Here is a 14,422-nt window from a genome sequence, read left to right on the forward strand (position 1 = left end):
CATGTCGGATGTGATCATACCAGCACTAAAGCACCGGATCCCATCAGAACTCCGAAGTTAAGCGTGCTTGGGCGAGAGTAGTACTAGGATGGGTGACCTCCTAGAAAATCCTCGTGTTGCATTCCCTTTTTAATTATTTTTTGCGCCTCGTGACAAACATATCGCATGTGCGCGATATATATTAACCCCGTTATATTATTTTTGACATTTGCGATATGTTTTAGCTCGCTGCTCATTGGTCACGCGGCTAGAGGCGGCATTGTGGCGCGAGGAGCGCGTTCTGAAAGGGGTAAAAAAATACGTGTTGCTGCGGTATAGAGGGAGGGGTGGAAACCGTGGTAAACTCGTCTCCGTGTTTGAGGGGGGGAGTAAGTAGTATATATAGGGCATTATCCATTATTAGGCAACGGTTTTAATGGTAGTAAGAATGACAATCATCTTTGCAGTGGACCTGGGAGTGGCAAGCATAAGGGACGAAGGCGGGGGTAACATGTCGGATGCGATCATACCAGCACTAAAGCACCGGATCCCATCAGAACTCCGAAGTTAAGCGTGCTTGGGTGAGAGTAGTACTAGGATGGGTGACCTCCTGGAAAATCCTCCTGTTGCATTCCCTTTTTAATTCTTTTTTGCGCCTCGTGACAAACATATCGCATGTGCGCGATATATATTAACCCCGTTATATTATTTTTGACACTTGCGATATGTTTTAGCTCGCTGCTCATTGGTCACGCGTCTAGAGGCGGCTTTGTGGCGCGAGGAGCGCGTTCTGAAAGGGGTAAAAAATACGTGTTGCTGCGGTATAGAGGGAGGGGTGGAAACCGTGGTAAACTCGTCTCCGTGTTTGAGGGGGGGGGAGTAAGTAGTATATATAGGGCATTATCCATTATTAGGCAACGGTTGTAATGGTAGTAAGAATGACAATCATCTTTGAAGTGGACCTGGGAGTGGCAAGCATAAGGGACGAAGGCGGGGGTAAAATGTCGGAAGCGATCATACCAGCACTAAAGCACCGGATCCCTTCAGAACTCTGAAGTTAAGCGTGCTTGGGCGAGAGTAGTACAAGGATGGGTGACCTCCTGGGAAGTCCTCGTGTTGCATTCCCTTTTTAATTATTTTTTGCGCCTCGTGACAAACATATCGCATGTGCGCGATATATATTAACCCCGTTATATTATTTTTGACATTTGCGATATGTTTTAGCTCGCTGTTCATTGGCACGCGTCTAGAGGCGGCTTTGTGGCGCGAGGAGCGCGTTCTGAAAGGGGTAAAAAAATACGTGTTGCTGCGGTATAGAGGGTGGGGTGGAAACCGTGGTAAACTCGTCTCCGTGTTTGAGGGGGGGGGGAGTAAGTTGTATATATAGGGCATTATTCATTATTAGGCAACGGTTGTAATGGTAGTAAGAATGACAATCATCTTTGCAGTGGACCTGGGATCCCATCAGAACTCCGAAGTTAAGCGTGCTTGGGCGAGAGTAGTACAAGGATGGGTGACCTCCTGGGAAGTCCTCGTGTTGCATTCCCTTTTTAATTATTTTTTGCGCCTCGTGACAAACATATCGCATGTGCGCGATATATATTAACCCCGTTATATTATTTTTGACATTTGCGATATGTTTTAGCTCGCTGTTCATTGGCACGCGTCTAGAGGCGGCTTTGTGGCGCGAGGAGCGCGTTCTGAAAGGGGTAAAAAAATACGTGTTGCTGCGGTATAGAGGGTGGGGTGGAAACCGTGGTAAACTCGTCTCCGTGTTTGAGGGGGGGGGAGTAAGTTGTATATATAGGGCATTATTCATTATTAGGCAACGGTTGTAATGGTAGTAAGAATGACAATCATCTTTGCAGTGGACCTGGGAGTGGCAAGCATAAGGGACGAAGGCGGGGGTAACATTTAGGATGCGATCATACCAGCACTAAAGCACCGGATCCCATCAGAACTCCGTAGTTAAGCGTGCTTGGGCGAGAGTAGTACTAGGATGGGTGACCTCCTGGGAAGTCCTCGTGTTGCATTCCCTTTTTAATTATTTTTTGCGCGTCGTGACAAACATATCGCATGTGCGCGATATATATTAACCCCGTTATATTATTTTTGACATTTGCGATATGTTTTAGCTCGCTGCTCATTGGTCACGCGTCTAGAGCCTGCTTTGGTGCGCGAGGAGCGCGTTCTGAAAGGGGTAAAAAAATACGTGTTGCTGCGGTATAGAGGGAGGGGTGGAAACCGTGGTAAACTCGTCTCCGTGTTTGAGGGGGGGGGGGGAGTAAGTAGTATATATAGGGCATTATCCATTATTAGGCAACGGTTGTAATGGTAGTAAGAATGACAATCATCTTTGCGGTGGACCTGGGAGTGGCAAGCATAAGGGACAAACGCGGGGGTAACATGTCGGATGCGATCATACCAGCACTAAAGCACCGGATCCCATCAGAACTCCGAAGTTAAGCGTGCTTGGGCAAGAGTAGTACTAGGATGGGTGACCTCCTGGGAAGTCCTCGTGTTGCATTCCCTTTTTAATTATTTTTTGCGCGTCGTGACAAACATATCGCATGTGCGCGATATATATTAACCCCGTTATATTATTTTTGACATTTGCGATATGTTTTAGCTCGCTGCTCATTGGTCACGCGTCTAGAGGCGGCTTTGTGGCGCGAGGAGCGCGTTCTGAAAGGGGTAAAAAATACGTGTTGCTGCGGTATAGAGGGAGGGGTGGAAACCGTGGTAAACTCGTCTCCGTGTTTGAGGGGGGGAGTAAGTAGTATATATAGGGCATTATCCATTATTAGGCAACGGTTGTAATGGTAGTAAGAATGACAATCATCTTTGCAGTGGACCTGGGAGTGGCAAGCATAAGGGACGAAGGCGGGGGTAACATGTCGGATGCGATCATACCAGCACTAAAGCAACGGATCCCATCAGAACTCCGAAGTTAAGCGTGCTTGGGCGAGAGTAGTACTAGGATGGGTGACCTCCTGGAAAATCCTCCTGTTGCATTCCCTTTTTAATTATTTTTTGCGCCTCGTGACAAACATATCGCATGTGCGCGATATATATTAACCCCGTTATATTATTTTTGACATTTGCGATATGTTTTAGCTCACTGCTCATTGGTCACGCGTCTAGAGGCGGCTTTGTGGCGCGAGGAGCGCGTTCTGAAAGGGGTAAAAAATACGTGTTGCTGCGGTATAGAGGGAGGGGTGGAAACCGTGGTAAACTCGTCTCCGTGTTTGAGGGGGGGAGTAAGTAGTATATATAGGGCATTATCCATTATTAGGCAACGGTTGTAATGGTAGTAAGAATGACAATCATCTTTGCAGTGGACCTGGGAGTGGCAGGCATAAGGGACGAAGGCGGGGGTAACATGTTGGATGCGATCATACCAGCACTAAAGCACGGGATCCCATCAGAACTCCAAAGTTAAGCGTGCTTGGGCGAGAGTAGTACTAGGATGGGTGACCTCCTGGGAAGTCCTCGTGTTGCATTCCCTTTTTAATTATTTTTTGCGCCTCATGACAAACATATCACATGTGCGCGATATATAACAACCCCGTTATATTATTTTTGACATTTGCGATATGTTTTAGCTCGCTGCTCATTGGTCACGCGTCTAGAGGCGGCTTTGTGGCGCGAGGACCGCGTTCTGAAAGGGGTAAAAAATACGTGTTGCTGCGGTATGGAGGGAGGGGTGGAAACCGTGGTAAACTCGTCCCCGTGTTTGAGGGGGGGGAGTAAGTAGTATATATAGGGCATTATCCATTATTAGGCAACGGTTGTAATCGTAGTAAGAATGACAATAATCTTTGTAGTGGACCTGGGAGTGGCAAGCATAAGGGACGAAGGCGGGGGTAACGTGTAGGATGCGATCATACCAGCACTAAAGCACCGGATCCCATCAGAACTCCGTAGTTAAGCGTGCTTGGGCGAGAGTAGTACTAGGATGGGTGACCTCCTGGGAAGTCCTCGTGTTGCATTCCCTTTTTAATTATTTTTTGCGGGTCGTGACAAACATATCGCATGTGCGCGATATATATTAACCCCGTTATATTATTTTTGACATTTGCGATATGTTTTAGCTCACTGCTCATTGGTCACGCGTCTAGAGGCGGCTTTGTGGCGCGAGGAGCGCGTTCTGAAAGGGGTAAAAAAATACGTGTTGCTGCGGTATAGAGGGAGGGATGGAAACCGTGGTAAACTCGTCTCCGTGTTTGAGGGGGGGGGGGAGTAAGTAGTATATATAGGGCATTATCCATTATTAGGCAACGGTTGTAATGGTAGTAAGAATGACAATCATCTTTGCAGTGGACCTGGGAGTGGCAAGCATAAGGGACGAAGGCGGGGGTAACGTGTCGGATGCGATCATACCAGCACTAAAGCACCAGATCCCATCAGAACTCCGAAGTTAAGCGTGCTTGGGCGAGAGTAGTACTAGGATGGGTGACCTCCTGGGAAGTCCTCGTGTTGCATTCCCTTTTTAATTATTTTTTGCGCGTCGTGACAAACATATCGCATGTGCGTGATATATATTAACACCGTTATATTATTTTTGACATTTGCGATATGTTTTAGCTCGCTGCTCATTGGTCACTCGTCTAGAGGCGGCTTTGTGGCGCGAGGAGCGCGTTCTGAAAGGGGTAAAAAAATACGTGTTGCTGCGGTATAGAGGGAGGGGTGGAAACCGTGGTAAACTCGTCTCCGTGTTTGAGGGGGGGAGTAAGTAGTATATATAGGGCATTATCCATTATTAGGCAACGGTTGTAATGGTAGTAAGAATGACAATCATCTTTGCAGTGGACCTGGGAGTGGCAAGCATAAGGGACGAAGGCGGGGGTAACATGTCGGATGCGATCATACCAGCACTAAAGCACCGGATCCCATCAGAACTCCGAAGTTAAGCGTGCTTGGGCGAGAGTAGTACTAGGTTGGGTGACCTCCTGGAAAATCCTCGTGCTGCATTCCCTTTTTAATTATTTTTTGCGCCTCGTGACAAACATATCGCATGTGCGCGATATATATTAACCCCGTTATATTATTTTTGACATTTGCGATATGTTTTAGCTCGCTGCTCATTGGTCACGCGTCTAGAGGCGGCATTGTGGCGCGAGGAGCGCGTTCTGAAAGGGGTTAAAAAAATACGTGTTGCTGCGGTATAGAGGGAGGGGTGGAAACCGTGGTAAACTCGTCTCCGTGTTTGGGGGGGGAGTAAGTAGTATATATAGGGCATTATCCATTATTAGGCAACGGTTGTAATGGTAGTAAGAATGACAATCATCTTTGCAGTGGACCTGGGAGTGGCAAGCATAAGGGACGAAGGCGGGGGTAACATGTCGGATGCGATCATACCAGCACTAAAGCACCGGATCCCATCAGAACTCCGAAGTTAAGCGTGCTTGGGTGAGAGTAGTACTAGGATGGGTGACCTCCTGGAAAATCCTCCTGTTGCATTCCCTTTTTAATTATTTTTTGCGCCTCGTGACAAACATATCGCATGTGCGCGATATATATTAACCCCGTTATATTATTTTTGACACTTGCGATATGTTTTAGCTCGCTGCTCATTGGTCACGCGTCTAGAGGCGGCTTTGTGGCGCGAGGAGCGCGTTCTGAAAGGGGTAAAAAAATACGTGTTGCTGCGGTATAGAGGGAGGGGTGGAAACCGTGGTAAACTCGTCTCCGTGTTTGAGGGGGGGAGTAAGTAGTATATATAGGGCATTATCCATTATTAGGCAACGGTTGTAATGGTAGTAAGAATGACAATCATCTTTGCAGTGGACCTGGGAGTGGCAAGCATAAGGGACGAAGGCGGGGGTAACATGTCGGATGTGATCATACCAGCACTAAAGCACCGGATCCCATCAGAACTCCGAAGTTAAGCGTGCTTGGGCGAGAGTAGTACTAGGATGGGTGACCTCCTGGAAAATCCTCCTGTTGCATTCCCTTTTTAATTATTTTTTGCGCCTCGTGACAAACATATCGCATGTGCGCGATATATATTAACCCCGTTATATTATTTTTGACATTTGCGATATGTTTTAGCTCGCTGCTCATTGGTCACGCGTCTAGAGGCGGCATTGTGGCGCGAGGAGCGCGTTCTGAAAGGGGTAAAAAAATACGTGTTGCTGCGGTATAGAGGGAGGGGTGGAAACCGTGGTAAACTCGTCTCCGTGTTTGAGGGGGGGAGTAAGTAGTATATATAGGGCATTATCCATTATTAGGCAACGGTTTTAATGGTAGTAAGAATGACAATCATCTTTGCAGTGGACCTGGGAGTGGCAAGCATAAGGGACGAAGGCGGGGGTAACATGTCGGATGCGATCATACCAGCACTAAAGCACCGGATCCCATCAGAACTCCGAAGTTAAGCGTGCTTGGGTGAGAGTAGTACTAGGATGGGTGACCTCCTGGAAAATCCTCCTGTTGCATTCCCTTTTTAATTCTTTTTTGCGCCTCGTGACAAACATATCGCATGTGCGCGATATATATTAACCCCGTTATATTATTTTTGACACTTGCGATATGTTTTAGCTCGCTGCTCATTGGTCACGCGTCTAGAGGCGGCTTTGTGGCGCGAGGAGCGCGTTCTGAAAGGGGTAAAAAATACGTGTTGCTGCGGTATAGAGGGAGGGGTGGAAACCGTGGTAAACTCGTCTCCGTGTTTGAGGGGGGGGGGAGTAAGTAGTATATATAGGGCATTATCCATTATTAGGCAACGGTTGTAATGGTAGTAAGAATGACAATCATCTTTGAAGTGGACCTGGGAGTGGCAAGCATAAGGGACGAAGGCGGGGGTAAAATGTCGGAAGCGATCATACCAGCACTAAAGCACCGGATCCCATCAGAACTCCGAAGTTAAGCGTGCTTGGGCGAGAGTAGTACAAGGATGGGTGACCTCCTGGGAAGTCCTCGTGTTGCATTCCCTTTTTAATTATTTTTTGCGCCTCGTGACAAACATATCGCATGTGCGCGATATATATTAACCCCGTTATATTATTTTTGACATTTGCGATATGTTTTAGCTCGCTGTTCATTGGCACGCGTCTAGAGGCGGCTTTGTGGCGCGAGGAGCGCGTTCTGAAAGGGGTAAAAAAATACGTGTTGCTGCGGTATAGAGGGTGGGGTGGAAACCGTGGTAAACTCGTCTCCGTATTTGAGGGGGGGGGAGTAAGTTGTATATATAGGGCATTATTCATTATTAGGCAACGGTTGTAATGGTAGTAAGAATGACAATCATCTTTGAAGTGGACCTGGGAGTGGCAAGCATAAGGGACGAAGGCGGGGGTAACATGTAGGATGCGATCATAGCAGCACTAAAGCACCGGATCCCATCAGAACTCCGTAGTTAAGCGTGCTTGGGCGAGAGTAGTACTAGGATGGGTGACCTCCTGGGAAGTCCTCGTGTTGCATTCCCTTTTTAATTATTTTTTGCGCGTCGTGACAAACATATCGCATGTGCGCGATATATATTAACCCCGTTATATTATTTTTGACATTTGCGATATGTTTTAGCTCGCTGCTCATTGGTCACGCGTCTAGAGCCGGCTTTGTGGCGCGAGGAGCGCGTTCTGAAAGGGGTAAAAAAATACGTGTTGCTGCGGTATAGAGGGAGGGGTGGAAACCGTGGTAAACTCGTCTCCGTGTTTGAGGGGGGGGGAGTAAGTAGTATATATAGGGCATTATCCATTATTAGGCAACGGTTGTAATGGTAGTAAGAATGACAATCATCTTTGCAGTGGACCTGGGAGTGGCAAGCATAAGGGACGAAGGCGGGGGTAACATGTCGGATGCGATCATACCAGCACTAAAGCACCGGATCCCATCAGAACTCCGAAGTTAAGCGTGCTTGGGCGAGAGTAGTACTAGGATGGGTGACCTCCTGGGAAGTCCTCGTGTTGCATTCCCTTTTTAATTATTTTTTGCGCGTCGTGACAAACATATCGCATGTGCGCGATATATATTAACCCCGTTATATTATTTTTGACATTTGCGATATGTTTTAGCTCGCTGCTCATTGGTCACGCGTCTAGAGGCGGCTTTGTGGCGCGAGGAGCGCGTTCTGAAAGGGGTAAAAAATACGTGTTGCTGCGGTATAGAGGGAGGGGTGGAAACCGTGGTAAACTCGTCTCCGTGTTTGAGGGGGGGGAGTAAGTAGTATATATAGGGCATTATCCATTATTAGGCAACGGATGTAATGGTAGTAAGAATGACAATCATCTTTGTAGTGGACCTGGGAGTGGCAAGCATAAGGGACGAAGGCGGGGGTAACATGTCGGATGCGATCATACCAGCACTAAAGCAACGGATCCCATCAGAACTCCGAAGTTAAGCGTGCTTGGGCGAGAGTAGTACTAGGATGGGTGACCTCCTGGAAAATCCTCCTGTTGCATTCCCTTTTTAATTATTTTTTGCGCCTCGTGACAAACAAATCGCATGTGCGCGATATATATTAACCCCGTTATATTATTTTTGACATTTGCGATATGTTTTAGCTCACTGCTCATTGGTCACGCGTCTAGAGGCGGCTTTGTGGCGCGAGGAGCGCGTTCTGAAAGGGGTAAAAAAATACGTGTTGCTGCGGTATAGAGGGAGGGGTGGAAACCGTGGTAAACTCGTCTCCGTGTTTGAGGGGGGGAGTAAGTAGTATATATAGGGCATTATCCATTATTAGGCAACGGTTGTAATGGTAGTAAGAATGACAATCATCTTTGCAGTGGACCTGGGAGTGGCAAGCATAAGGGACGAAGGCGGGGGTAACATGTAGGATGCGATCATACCAGCACTAAAGCACCGGATCCCATCAGAACTCCAAAGTTAAGCGTGCTTGGGCGAGAGTAGTACTAGGATGGGTGACCTCCTGGGAAGTCCTCGTGTTGCATTCCCTTTTTAATTATTTTTTGCGCGTCGTGACAAACATATCGCATGTGCGCGATATATATTAACCCCGTTATATTATTTTTGACATTTGCGATATGTTTTAGCTCGCTGCTCATTGGTCACGCGTCTAGAGCCGGCTTTGTGGCGCGAGGAGCGCGTTCTGAAAGGGGTAAAAAAATACGTGTTGCTGCGGTATAGAGGGAGGGGTGGAAACCGTGGTAAACTCGTCTCCGTGTTTGAGGGGGGGGGAGTAAGTAGTATATATAGGGCATTATCCATTATTAGGCAACGGTTGTAATGGTAGTAAGAATGACAATCATCTTTGCAGTGGACCTGGGAGTGGCAAGCATAAGGGACGAAGGCGGGGGTAACATGTCGGATGCGATCATACCAGCACTAAAGCACCGGATCCCATCAGAACTCCGAAGTTAAGCGTGCTTGGGCGAGAGTAGTACTAGGATGGGTGACCTCCTGGGAAGTCCTCGTGTTGCATTCCCTTTTTAATTATTTTTTGCGCGTCGTGACAAACATATCGCATGTGCGCGATATATATTAACCCCGTTATATTATTTTTGACATTTGCGATATGTTTAGCTCGCTGCTCATTGGTCACGCGTCTAGAGGCGGCTTTGTGGCGCGAGGAGCGCGTTCTGAAAGGGGTAAAAAATACGTGTTGCTGCGGTATAGAGGGAGGGGTGGAAACCGTGGTGAACTCGTCTCCGTGTTTGAGGGGGGGGAGTAAGTAGTATATATAGGGCATTATCCATTATTAGGCAACGGTTGTAATGGTAGTAAGAATGACAATCATCTTTGCAGTGGACCTGGGAGTGGCAAGCATAAGGGACGAAGGCGGGGGTAACATGTCGGATGCGATCATACCAGCACTAAAGCAACGGATCCCATCAGAACTCCGAAGTTAAGCGTGCTTGGGCGAGAGTAGTACTAGGATGGGTGACCTCCTGGAAAATCCTCCTGTTGCATTCCCTTTTTAATTATTTTTTGCGCCTCGTGACAAACATATCGCATGTGCGCGATATATATTAACCCCGTTATATTATTTTTGACATTTGCGATATGTTTTAGCTCACTGCTCATTGGTCACGCGTCTAGAGGCGGCTTTGTGGCGCGAGGAGCGCGTTCTGAAAGGGGTAAAAAAATACGTGTTGCTGCGGTATAGAGGGAGGGGTGGAAACCGTGGTAAACTCGTCTCCGTGTTTGAGGGGGGGAGTAAGTAGTATATATAGGGCATTATCCATTATTAGGCAACGGTTGTAATGGTAGTAAGAATGACAATCATCTTTGCAGTGGACCTGGGAGTGGCAGGCATAAGGGACGAAGGCGGGGGTAACATGTTGGATGCGATCATACCAGCACTAAAGCACGGGATCCCATCAGAACTCCAAAGTTAAGCGTGCTTGGGCGAGAGTAGTACTAGGATGGGTGACCTCCTGGGAAGTCCTCGTGTTGCATTCCCTTTTTAATTATTTTTTGCGCCTCATGACAAACATATCACATGTGCGCGATATATATCAACCCCGTTATATTATTTTTGACATTTGCGATATGTTTTAGCTCGCTGCTCATTGGTCACGCGTCTAGAGGCGGCTTTGTGGCGCGAGGACCGCGTTCTGAAAGGGGTAAAAAAATACGTGTTGCTGCGGTATGGAGGGAGGGGTGGAAACCGTGGTAAACTCGTCTTCGTGTTTGAGGGGGGGAGTAAGTACTATATATAGGGCATTCTCCATTATTAGGCAACGGTTGTAATGGTAGTAAGAATGACAATCATCTTTGCAGTGGACCTGGGAGTGGCAGCATAAGGGACGAAGGCATGGGCAACATGTCGGATGCGATCATACCAGCACTAAAGCACCGGATCCCATCAGAACTCCGAAGTTAAGCGTGCTTGGGCGAGGGTAGTACTAGGATGGGTGACCTCCTGGGAAGTCCTCGTGTTGCATTCCCTTTATAATTATTTTTTGCGCCTCATGACAAACATATCACATGTGCGCGATATATATTAACCCCGTTATATTATTTTTGACATTTGCGATATGTTTTAGCTCGCTGCTCATAGGTCACGCGTCTAGAGGCGGCTTTGTGGCACGAGGAGCGCGTTCTGAAAGGGGAAAAATACGTGTTGCTGCGGTATAGAGGGAGGGGTGGAAACCGTGGTAAACTCGTCTCCGTGTTTGAGGGGGGAGTAAGTAGTATATATAGGGCATTATCCATTATTAGGCAACGGTTGTAATAGTAGTAAGAATGACAATCATCTTTGCAGTGGACCTGGGAGTGGCAAGCATAAGGGACGAAGGCGGGGGTAACATGTTGGATGCGATCATACCAGCACTAAAGCACGGGATCCCATCAGAACTCTGAAGTTAAGCGTGCTTGCGCGAGAGTAGTACTAGGATGGGTGACCTCCTGGGAAGTCCTCGTGTTGCATTCCCTTTTTAATTATCTTTTGCGCCTCATGACAAACATATCACATGTGCGCGATATATATCAACCCCGTTATATTATTTTTGACATTTGCGATATGTTTTAGCTCGCTGCTCATTGGTCACGCGTCTAGAGGCGGCTTTGTGGCACGAGGACCGCGTTCTGAAAGGGGTAAAAAAATACGTGTTGCTGCGGTATGGAGGGAGGGGTGGAAACCGTGGTAAACTCGTCCCCGTGTTTGAGGGGGGGAGTAAGTAGTATATATAGGGCATTATCCATTATTAGGCAACGGTTGTAATCGTAGTAAGAATGACAATCATCTTTGCAGTGGACCTGGGAGTGGCAAGCATAAGGGACGAAGGCGGGGGTAACATGTTGGATGCGATCATACCAGCACTAAAGCACGGGATCCCATCAGAACTCCAAAGTTAAGCGTGCTTGGGCGAGAGTAGTACTAGGATGGGTGACCTCCTGGGAAGTCCTCGTGTTGCATTCCCTTTTTAATTTTTTTTTGCGCCTCATGACAAACATATCACATGTGCGCGATATATATCAACCCCGTTATATTATTTTTGACATTTGCGATATGTTTTAGCTCGCTGCTCATTGGTCACGCGTCTAGAGGCGGCTTTGTGGCGCGAGGACCGCGTTCTGAAAGGGGTAAAAAAATACGTGTTGCTGCGGTATGGAGGGAGGGGTGGAAACCGTGGTAAACTCGTCTTCGTGTTTGAGGGGGGGAGTAAGTACTATATATAGGGCATTCTCCATTATTAGGCAACGGTTGTAATGGTAGTAAGAATGACAATCATCTTTGCAGTGGACCTGGGAGTGGCAGCATAAGGGACGAAGGCATGGGCAACATGTCGGATGCGATCATACCAGCACTAAAGCACCGGATCCCATCAGAACTCCGAAGTTAAGCGTGCTTGGGCGAGGGTAGTACTAGGATGGGTGACCTCCTGGGAAGTCCTCGTGTTGCATTCCCTTTATAATTATTTTTTGCGCCTCATGACAAACATATCACATGTGCGCGATATATATTAACCCCGTTATATTATTTTTGACACTTGCGATATGTTTTAGCTCGCTGCTCATTGGTCACGCGTCTAGAGGCGGCTTTGTGGCGCGAGGAGCGCGTTCTGAAAGGGGTAAAAAATACGTGTTGCTGCGGTATAGAGGGAGGGGTGGAAACCGTGGTAAACTCGTCTCCGTGTTTGAGGGGGGGGGAGTAAGTAGTATATATAGGGCATTATCCATTATTAGGCAACGGTTGTAATGGTAGTAAGAATGACAATCATCTTTGAAGTGGACCTGGGAGTGGCAAGCATAAGGGACGAAGGCGGGGGTAAAATGTCGGAAGCGATCATACCAGCACTAAAGCACCGGATCCCATCAGAACCCTGAAGTTAAGCGTGCTTGGGCGAGAGTAGTACAAGGATGGGTGACCTCCTGGGAAGTCCTCGTGTTGCATTCCCTTTTTAATTATTTTTTGCGCCTCGTGACAAATATATCGCATGTGCGCGATATATATTAACCCCGTTATATTATTTTTGACATTTGCGATATGTTTTAGCTCGCTGTTCATTGGCACGCGTCTAGAGGCGGCTTTGTGGCGCGAGGAGCGCGTTCTGAAAGGGGTAAAAAAATACGTGTTGCTGCGGTATAGAGGGTGGGGTGGAAACCGTGGTAAACTCGTCTCCGTGTTTGAGGGGGGGGAGTAAGTTGTATATATAGGGCATTATTCATTATTAGGCAACGGTTGTAATGGTAGTAAGAATGACAATCATCTTTGCAGTGGACCTGGGAGTGGCAAGCATAAGGGACGAAGGCGGGGGTAACATGTAGGATGCGATCATACCAGCACTAAAGCACCGGATCCCATCAGAACTCCGTAGTTAAGCGTGCCTGGGCGAGAGTAGTACTAGGATGGGTGACCTCCTGGGAAGTCCTCGTGTTCCATTCCCTTTTTAATTATTTTTTGCGCGTCGTGACAAACATATCGCATGTGCGCGATATATATTAACCCCGTTATATTATTTTTGACATTTGCGATATGTTTTAGCTCGCTGCTCATTGGTCACGCGTCTAGAGCCGGCTTTGTGGCGCGAGGAGCGCGTTCTGAAAGGGGTAAAAAAATACGTGTTGCTGCGGTATAGAGGGAGGGGTGGAAACCGTGGTAAACTCGTATCCGTGTTTGAGGGGGGGGGAGTAAGTAGTATATATAGGGCATTATCCATTATTAGGCAACGGTTGTAATGGTAGTAAGAATGACAATCATCTTTGCAGTGGACCTGGGAGTGGCAAGCATAAGGGACGAAGGCGGGGGTAACATGTCGGATGCGATCATACCAGCACTAAAGCACCGGATCCCATCAGAACTCCGAAGTTAAGCATGCTTGGGCGAGAGTAGTACTAGGATGGGTGACCTCCTGGGAAGTCCTCGTGTTGCATTCCCTTTTTAATTATTTTTTGCGCGTCGTGACAAACATATCGCATGTGCGCGATATATATTAACCCCGTTATATTATTTTTGACATTTGCGATATGTTTTAGCTCGCTGCTCATTGGTCACGCGTCTAGAGGCGGCTTTGTGGCGCGAGGAGCGCGTTCTGAAAGGGGTAAAAAATACGGGTTGCTGCGGTATAGAGGGAGGGGTGGAAACCGTGGTAAACTCGTCCCCGTGTTTGAGGGGGGGGAGTAAGTAGTATATATAGGGCATTATCCATTATTAGGCAACGGTTGTAATGGTAGTAAGAATGACAATCATCTTTGCAGTGGACCTGGGAGTGGCAAGCATAAGGGACGAAGGCGGGGGTAACATGTCGGATGCGATCATACCAGCACTAAAGCAACGGATCCCATCAGAACTCCGAAGTTAAGCGTGCTTGGGCGAGAGTAGTACTAGGATGGGTGACCTCCTGGAAAATCCTCCTGTTGCATTCCCTTTTTAATTATTTTTTGCGCCTCGTGACAAACATATCGCATGTGCGCGATATATATTAACCCCGTTATATTATTTTTGACATTTGCGATATGTTTTAGCTCACTGCTCATTGGTCACGCGTCTAGAGGCGGCTTTGTGGCGCGAGGAGCGCGTTCTGAAAGGGGTAAAAAA

General features: G+C 47.5%; 29 non-coding genes and 1 pseudogene across 29 annotated transcripts; all 30 read left to right on the forward strand.

Moving 5' to 3' along the window:
* The first annotated feature begins 6 nt into the window (after positions 1 to 6).
* On the forward strand, positions 7 to 125 carry LOC141023875 (5S ribosomal RNA). The gene has a single exon (XR_012185473.1). It is a non-coding gene; the product is annotated as a 5S ribosomal RNA (ribosomal RNA).
* A 370-nt stretch (positions 126 to 495) lies between these two features.
* Positions 496 to 614, forward strand: LOC141024078 (5S ribosomal RNA). Its single transcript, XR_012185676.1, has one exon. It is a non-coding gene; the product is annotated as a 5S ribosomal RNA (ribosomal RNA).
* Positions 615 to 985: 371 nt separating this feature from the next.
* On the forward strand, positions 986 to 1,104 carry LOC141024167 (5S ribosomal RNA). The gene has a single exon (XR_012185764.1). It is a non-coding gene; the product is annotated as a 5S ribosomal RNA (ribosomal RNA).
* Positions 1,105 to 1,406: 302 nt separating this feature from the next.
* On the forward strand, positions 1,407 to 1,525 carry LOC141024659 (5S ribosomal RNA; annotated as a pseudogene).
* A 371-nt stretch (positions 1,526 to 1,896) lies between these two features.
* Positions 1,897 to 2,015, forward strand: LOC141024503 (5S ribosomal RNA). The gene has a single exon (XR_012186101.1). It is a non-coding gene; the product is annotated as a 5S ribosomal RNA (ribosomal RNA).
* A 375-nt stretch (positions 2,016 to 2,390) lies between these two features.
* Positions 2,391 to 2,509, forward strand: LOC141024998 (5S ribosomal RNA). Its single transcript, XR_012186495.1, has one exon. It is a non-coding gene; the product is annotated as a 5S ribosomal RNA (ribosomal RNA).
* A 369-nt stretch (positions 2,510 to 2,878) lies between these two features.
* On the forward strand, positions 2,879 to 2,997 carry LOC141024341 (5S ribosomal RNA). Its single transcript, XR_012185938.1, has one exon. It is a non-coding gene; the product is annotated as a 5S ribosomal RNA (ribosomal RNA).
* Positions 2,998 to 3,366: 369 nt separating this feature from the next.
* On the forward strand, positions 3,367 to 3,485 carry LOC141025183 (5S ribosomal RNA). The gene has a single exon (XR_012186681.1). It is a non-coding gene; the product is annotated as a 5S ribosomal RNA (ribosomal RNA).
* Positions 3,486 to 3,855: 370 nt separating this feature from the next.
* On the forward strand, positions 3,856 to 3,974 carry LOC141024515 (5S ribosomal RNA). Its single transcript, XR_012186113.1, has one exon. It is a non-coding gene; the product is annotated as a 5S ribosomal RNA (ribosomal RNA).
* A 374-nt stretch (positions 3,975 to 4,348) lies between these two features.
* On the forward strand, positions 4,349 to 4,467 carry LOC141024958 (5S ribosomal RNA). The gene has a single exon (XR_012186456.1). It is a non-coding gene; the product is annotated as a 5S ribosomal RNA (ribosomal RNA).
* A 370-nt stretch (positions 4,468 to 4,837) lies between these two features.
* Positions 4,838 to 4,956, forward strand: LOC141023912 (5S ribosomal RNA). The gene has a single exon (XR_012185510.1). It is a non-coding gene; the product is annotated as a 5S ribosomal RNA (ribosomal RNA).
* A 370-nt stretch (positions 4,957 to 5,326) lies between these two features.
* Positions 5,327 to 5,445, forward strand: LOC141024079 (5S ribosomal RNA). The gene has a single exon (XR_012185677.1). It is a non-coding gene; the product is annotated as a 5S ribosomal RNA (ribosomal RNA).
* Positions 5,446 to 5,815: 370 nt separating this feature from the next.
* On the forward strand, positions 5,816 to 5,934 carry LOC141024211 (5S ribosomal RNA). The gene has a single exon (XR_012185809.1). It is a non-coding gene; the product is annotated as a 5S ribosomal RNA (ribosomal RNA).
* Positions 5,935 to 6,304: 370 nt separating this feature from the next.
* On the forward strand, positions 6,305 to 6,423 carry LOC141024081 (5S ribosomal RNA). Its single transcript, XR_012185679.1, has one exon. It is a non-coding gene; the product is annotated as a 5S ribosomal RNA (ribosomal RNA).
* A 372-nt stretch (positions 6,424 to 6,795) lies between these two features.
* On the forward strand, positions 6,796 to 6,914 carry LOC141023612 (5S ribosomal RNA). The gene has a single exon (XR_012185212.1). It is a non-coding gene; the product is annotated as a 5S ribosomal RNA (ribosomal RNA).
* Positions 6,915 to 7,285: 371 nt separating this feature from the next.
* LOC141023699 (5S ribosomal RNA) lies at positions 7,286 to 7,404 on the forward strand. The gene has a single exon (XR_012185298.1). It is a non-coding gene; the product is annotated as a 5S ribosomal RNA (ribosomal RNA).
* A 372-nt stretch (positions 7,405 to 7,776) lies between these two features.
* LOC141023525 (5S ribosomal RNA) lies at positions 7,777 to 7,895 on the forward strand. Its single transcript, XR_012185125.1, has one exon. It is a non-coding gene; the product is annotated as a 5S ribosomal RNA (ribosomal RNA).
* A 370-nt stretch (positions 7,896 to 8,265) lies between these two features.
* On the forward strand, positions 8,266 to 8,384 carry LOC141024342 (5S ribosomal RNA). The gene has a single exon (XR_012185939.1). It is a non-coding gene; the product is annotated as a 5S ribosomal RNA (ribosomal RNA).
* Positions 8,385 to 8,754: 370 nt separating this feature from the next.
* LOC141024947 (5S ribosomal RNA) lies at positions 8,755 to 8,873 on the forward strand. The gene has a single exon (XR_012186444.1). It is a non-coding gene; the product is annotated as a 5S ribosomal RNA (ribosomal RNA).
* A 372-nt stretch (positions 8,874 to 9,245) lies between these two features.
* On the forward strand, positions 9,246 to 9,364 carry LOC141023537 (5S ribosomal RNA). Its single transcript, XR_012185137.1, has one exon. It is a non-coding gene; the product is annotated as a 5S ribosomal RNA (ribosomal RNA).
* A 369-nt stretch (positions 9,365 to 9,733) lies between these two features.
* On the forward strand, positions 9,734 to 9,852 carry LOC141024343 (5S ribosomal RNA). Its single transcript, XR_012185940.1, has one exon. It is a non-coding gene; the product is annotated as a 5S ribosomal RNA (ribosomal RNA).
* Positions 9,853 to 10,222: 370 nt separating this feature from the next.
* Positions 10,223 to 10,341, forward strand: LOC141025184 (5S ribosomal RNA). Its single transcript, XR_012186682.1, has one exon. It is a non-coding gene; the product is annotated as a 5S ribosomal RNA (ribosomal RNA).
* A 369-nt stretch (positions 10,342 to 10,710) lies between these two features.
* LOC141023752 (5S ribosomal RNA) lies at positions 10,711 to 10,829 on the forward strand. The gene has a single exon (XR_012185350.1). It is a non-coding gene; the product is annotated as a 5S ribosomal RNA (ribosomal RNA).
* Positions 10,830 to 11,195: 366 nt separating this feature from the next.
* On the forward strand, positions 11,196 to 11,314 carry LOC141024204 (5S ribosomal RNA). Its single transcript, XR_012185801.1, has one exon. It is a non-coding gene; the product is annotated as a 5S ribosomal RNA (ribosomal RNA).
* Positions 11,315 to 11,684: 370 nt separating this feature from the next.
* On the forward strand, positions 11,685 to 11,803 carry LOC141025185 (5S ribosomal RNA). Its single transcript, XR_012186683.1, has one exon. It is a non-coding gene; the product is annotated as a 5S ribosomal RNA (ribosomal RNA).
* A 369-nt stretch (positions 11,804 to 12,172) lies between these two features.
* LOC141023862 (5S ribosomal RNA) lies at positions 12,173 to 12,291 on the forward strand. Its single transcript, XR_012185460.1, has one exon. It is a non-coding gene; the product is annotated as a 5S ribosomal RNA (ribosomal RNA).
* Positions 12,292 to 12,662: 371 nt separating this feature from the next.
* On the forward strand, positions 12,663 to 12,781 carry LOC141024297 (5S ribosomal RNA). Its single transcript, XR_012185894.1, has one exon. It is a non-coding gene; the product is annotated as a 5S ribosomal RNA (ribosomal RNA).
* Positions 12,782 to 13,151: 370 nt separating this feature from the next.
* Positions 13,152 to 13,270, forward strand: LOC141023889 (5S ribosomal RNA). Its single transcript, XR_012185487.1, has one exon. It is a non-coding gene; the product is annotated as a 5S ribosomal RNA (ribosomal RNA).
* A 372-nt stretch (positions 13,271 to 13,642) lies between these two features.
* LOC141025058 (5S ribosomal RNA) lies at positions 13,643 to 13,761 on the forward strand. Its single transcript, XR_012186555.1, has one exon. It is a non-coding gene; the product is annotated as a 5S ribosomal RNA (ribosomal RNA).
* A 370-nt stretch (positions 13,762 to 14,131) lies between these two features.
* Positions 14,132 to 14,250, forward strand: LOC141024344 (5S ribosomal RNA). Its single transcript, XR_012185941.1, has one exon. It is a non-coding gene; the product is annotated as a 5S ribosomal RNA (ribosomal RNA).
* The last annotated feature ends 172 nt before the right edge of the window (positions 14,251 to 14,422 follow it).

This window comes from Aegilops tauschii, chromosome 5 (genome assembly GCF_002575655.3).
Source record: "Aegilops tauschii subsp. strangulata cultivar AL8/78 chromosome 5, Aet v6.0, whole genome shotgun sequence".
Lineage (NCBI taxonomy): Eukaryota > Viridiplantae > Streptophyta > Magnoliopsida > Poales > Poaceae > Aegilops > Aegilops tauschii.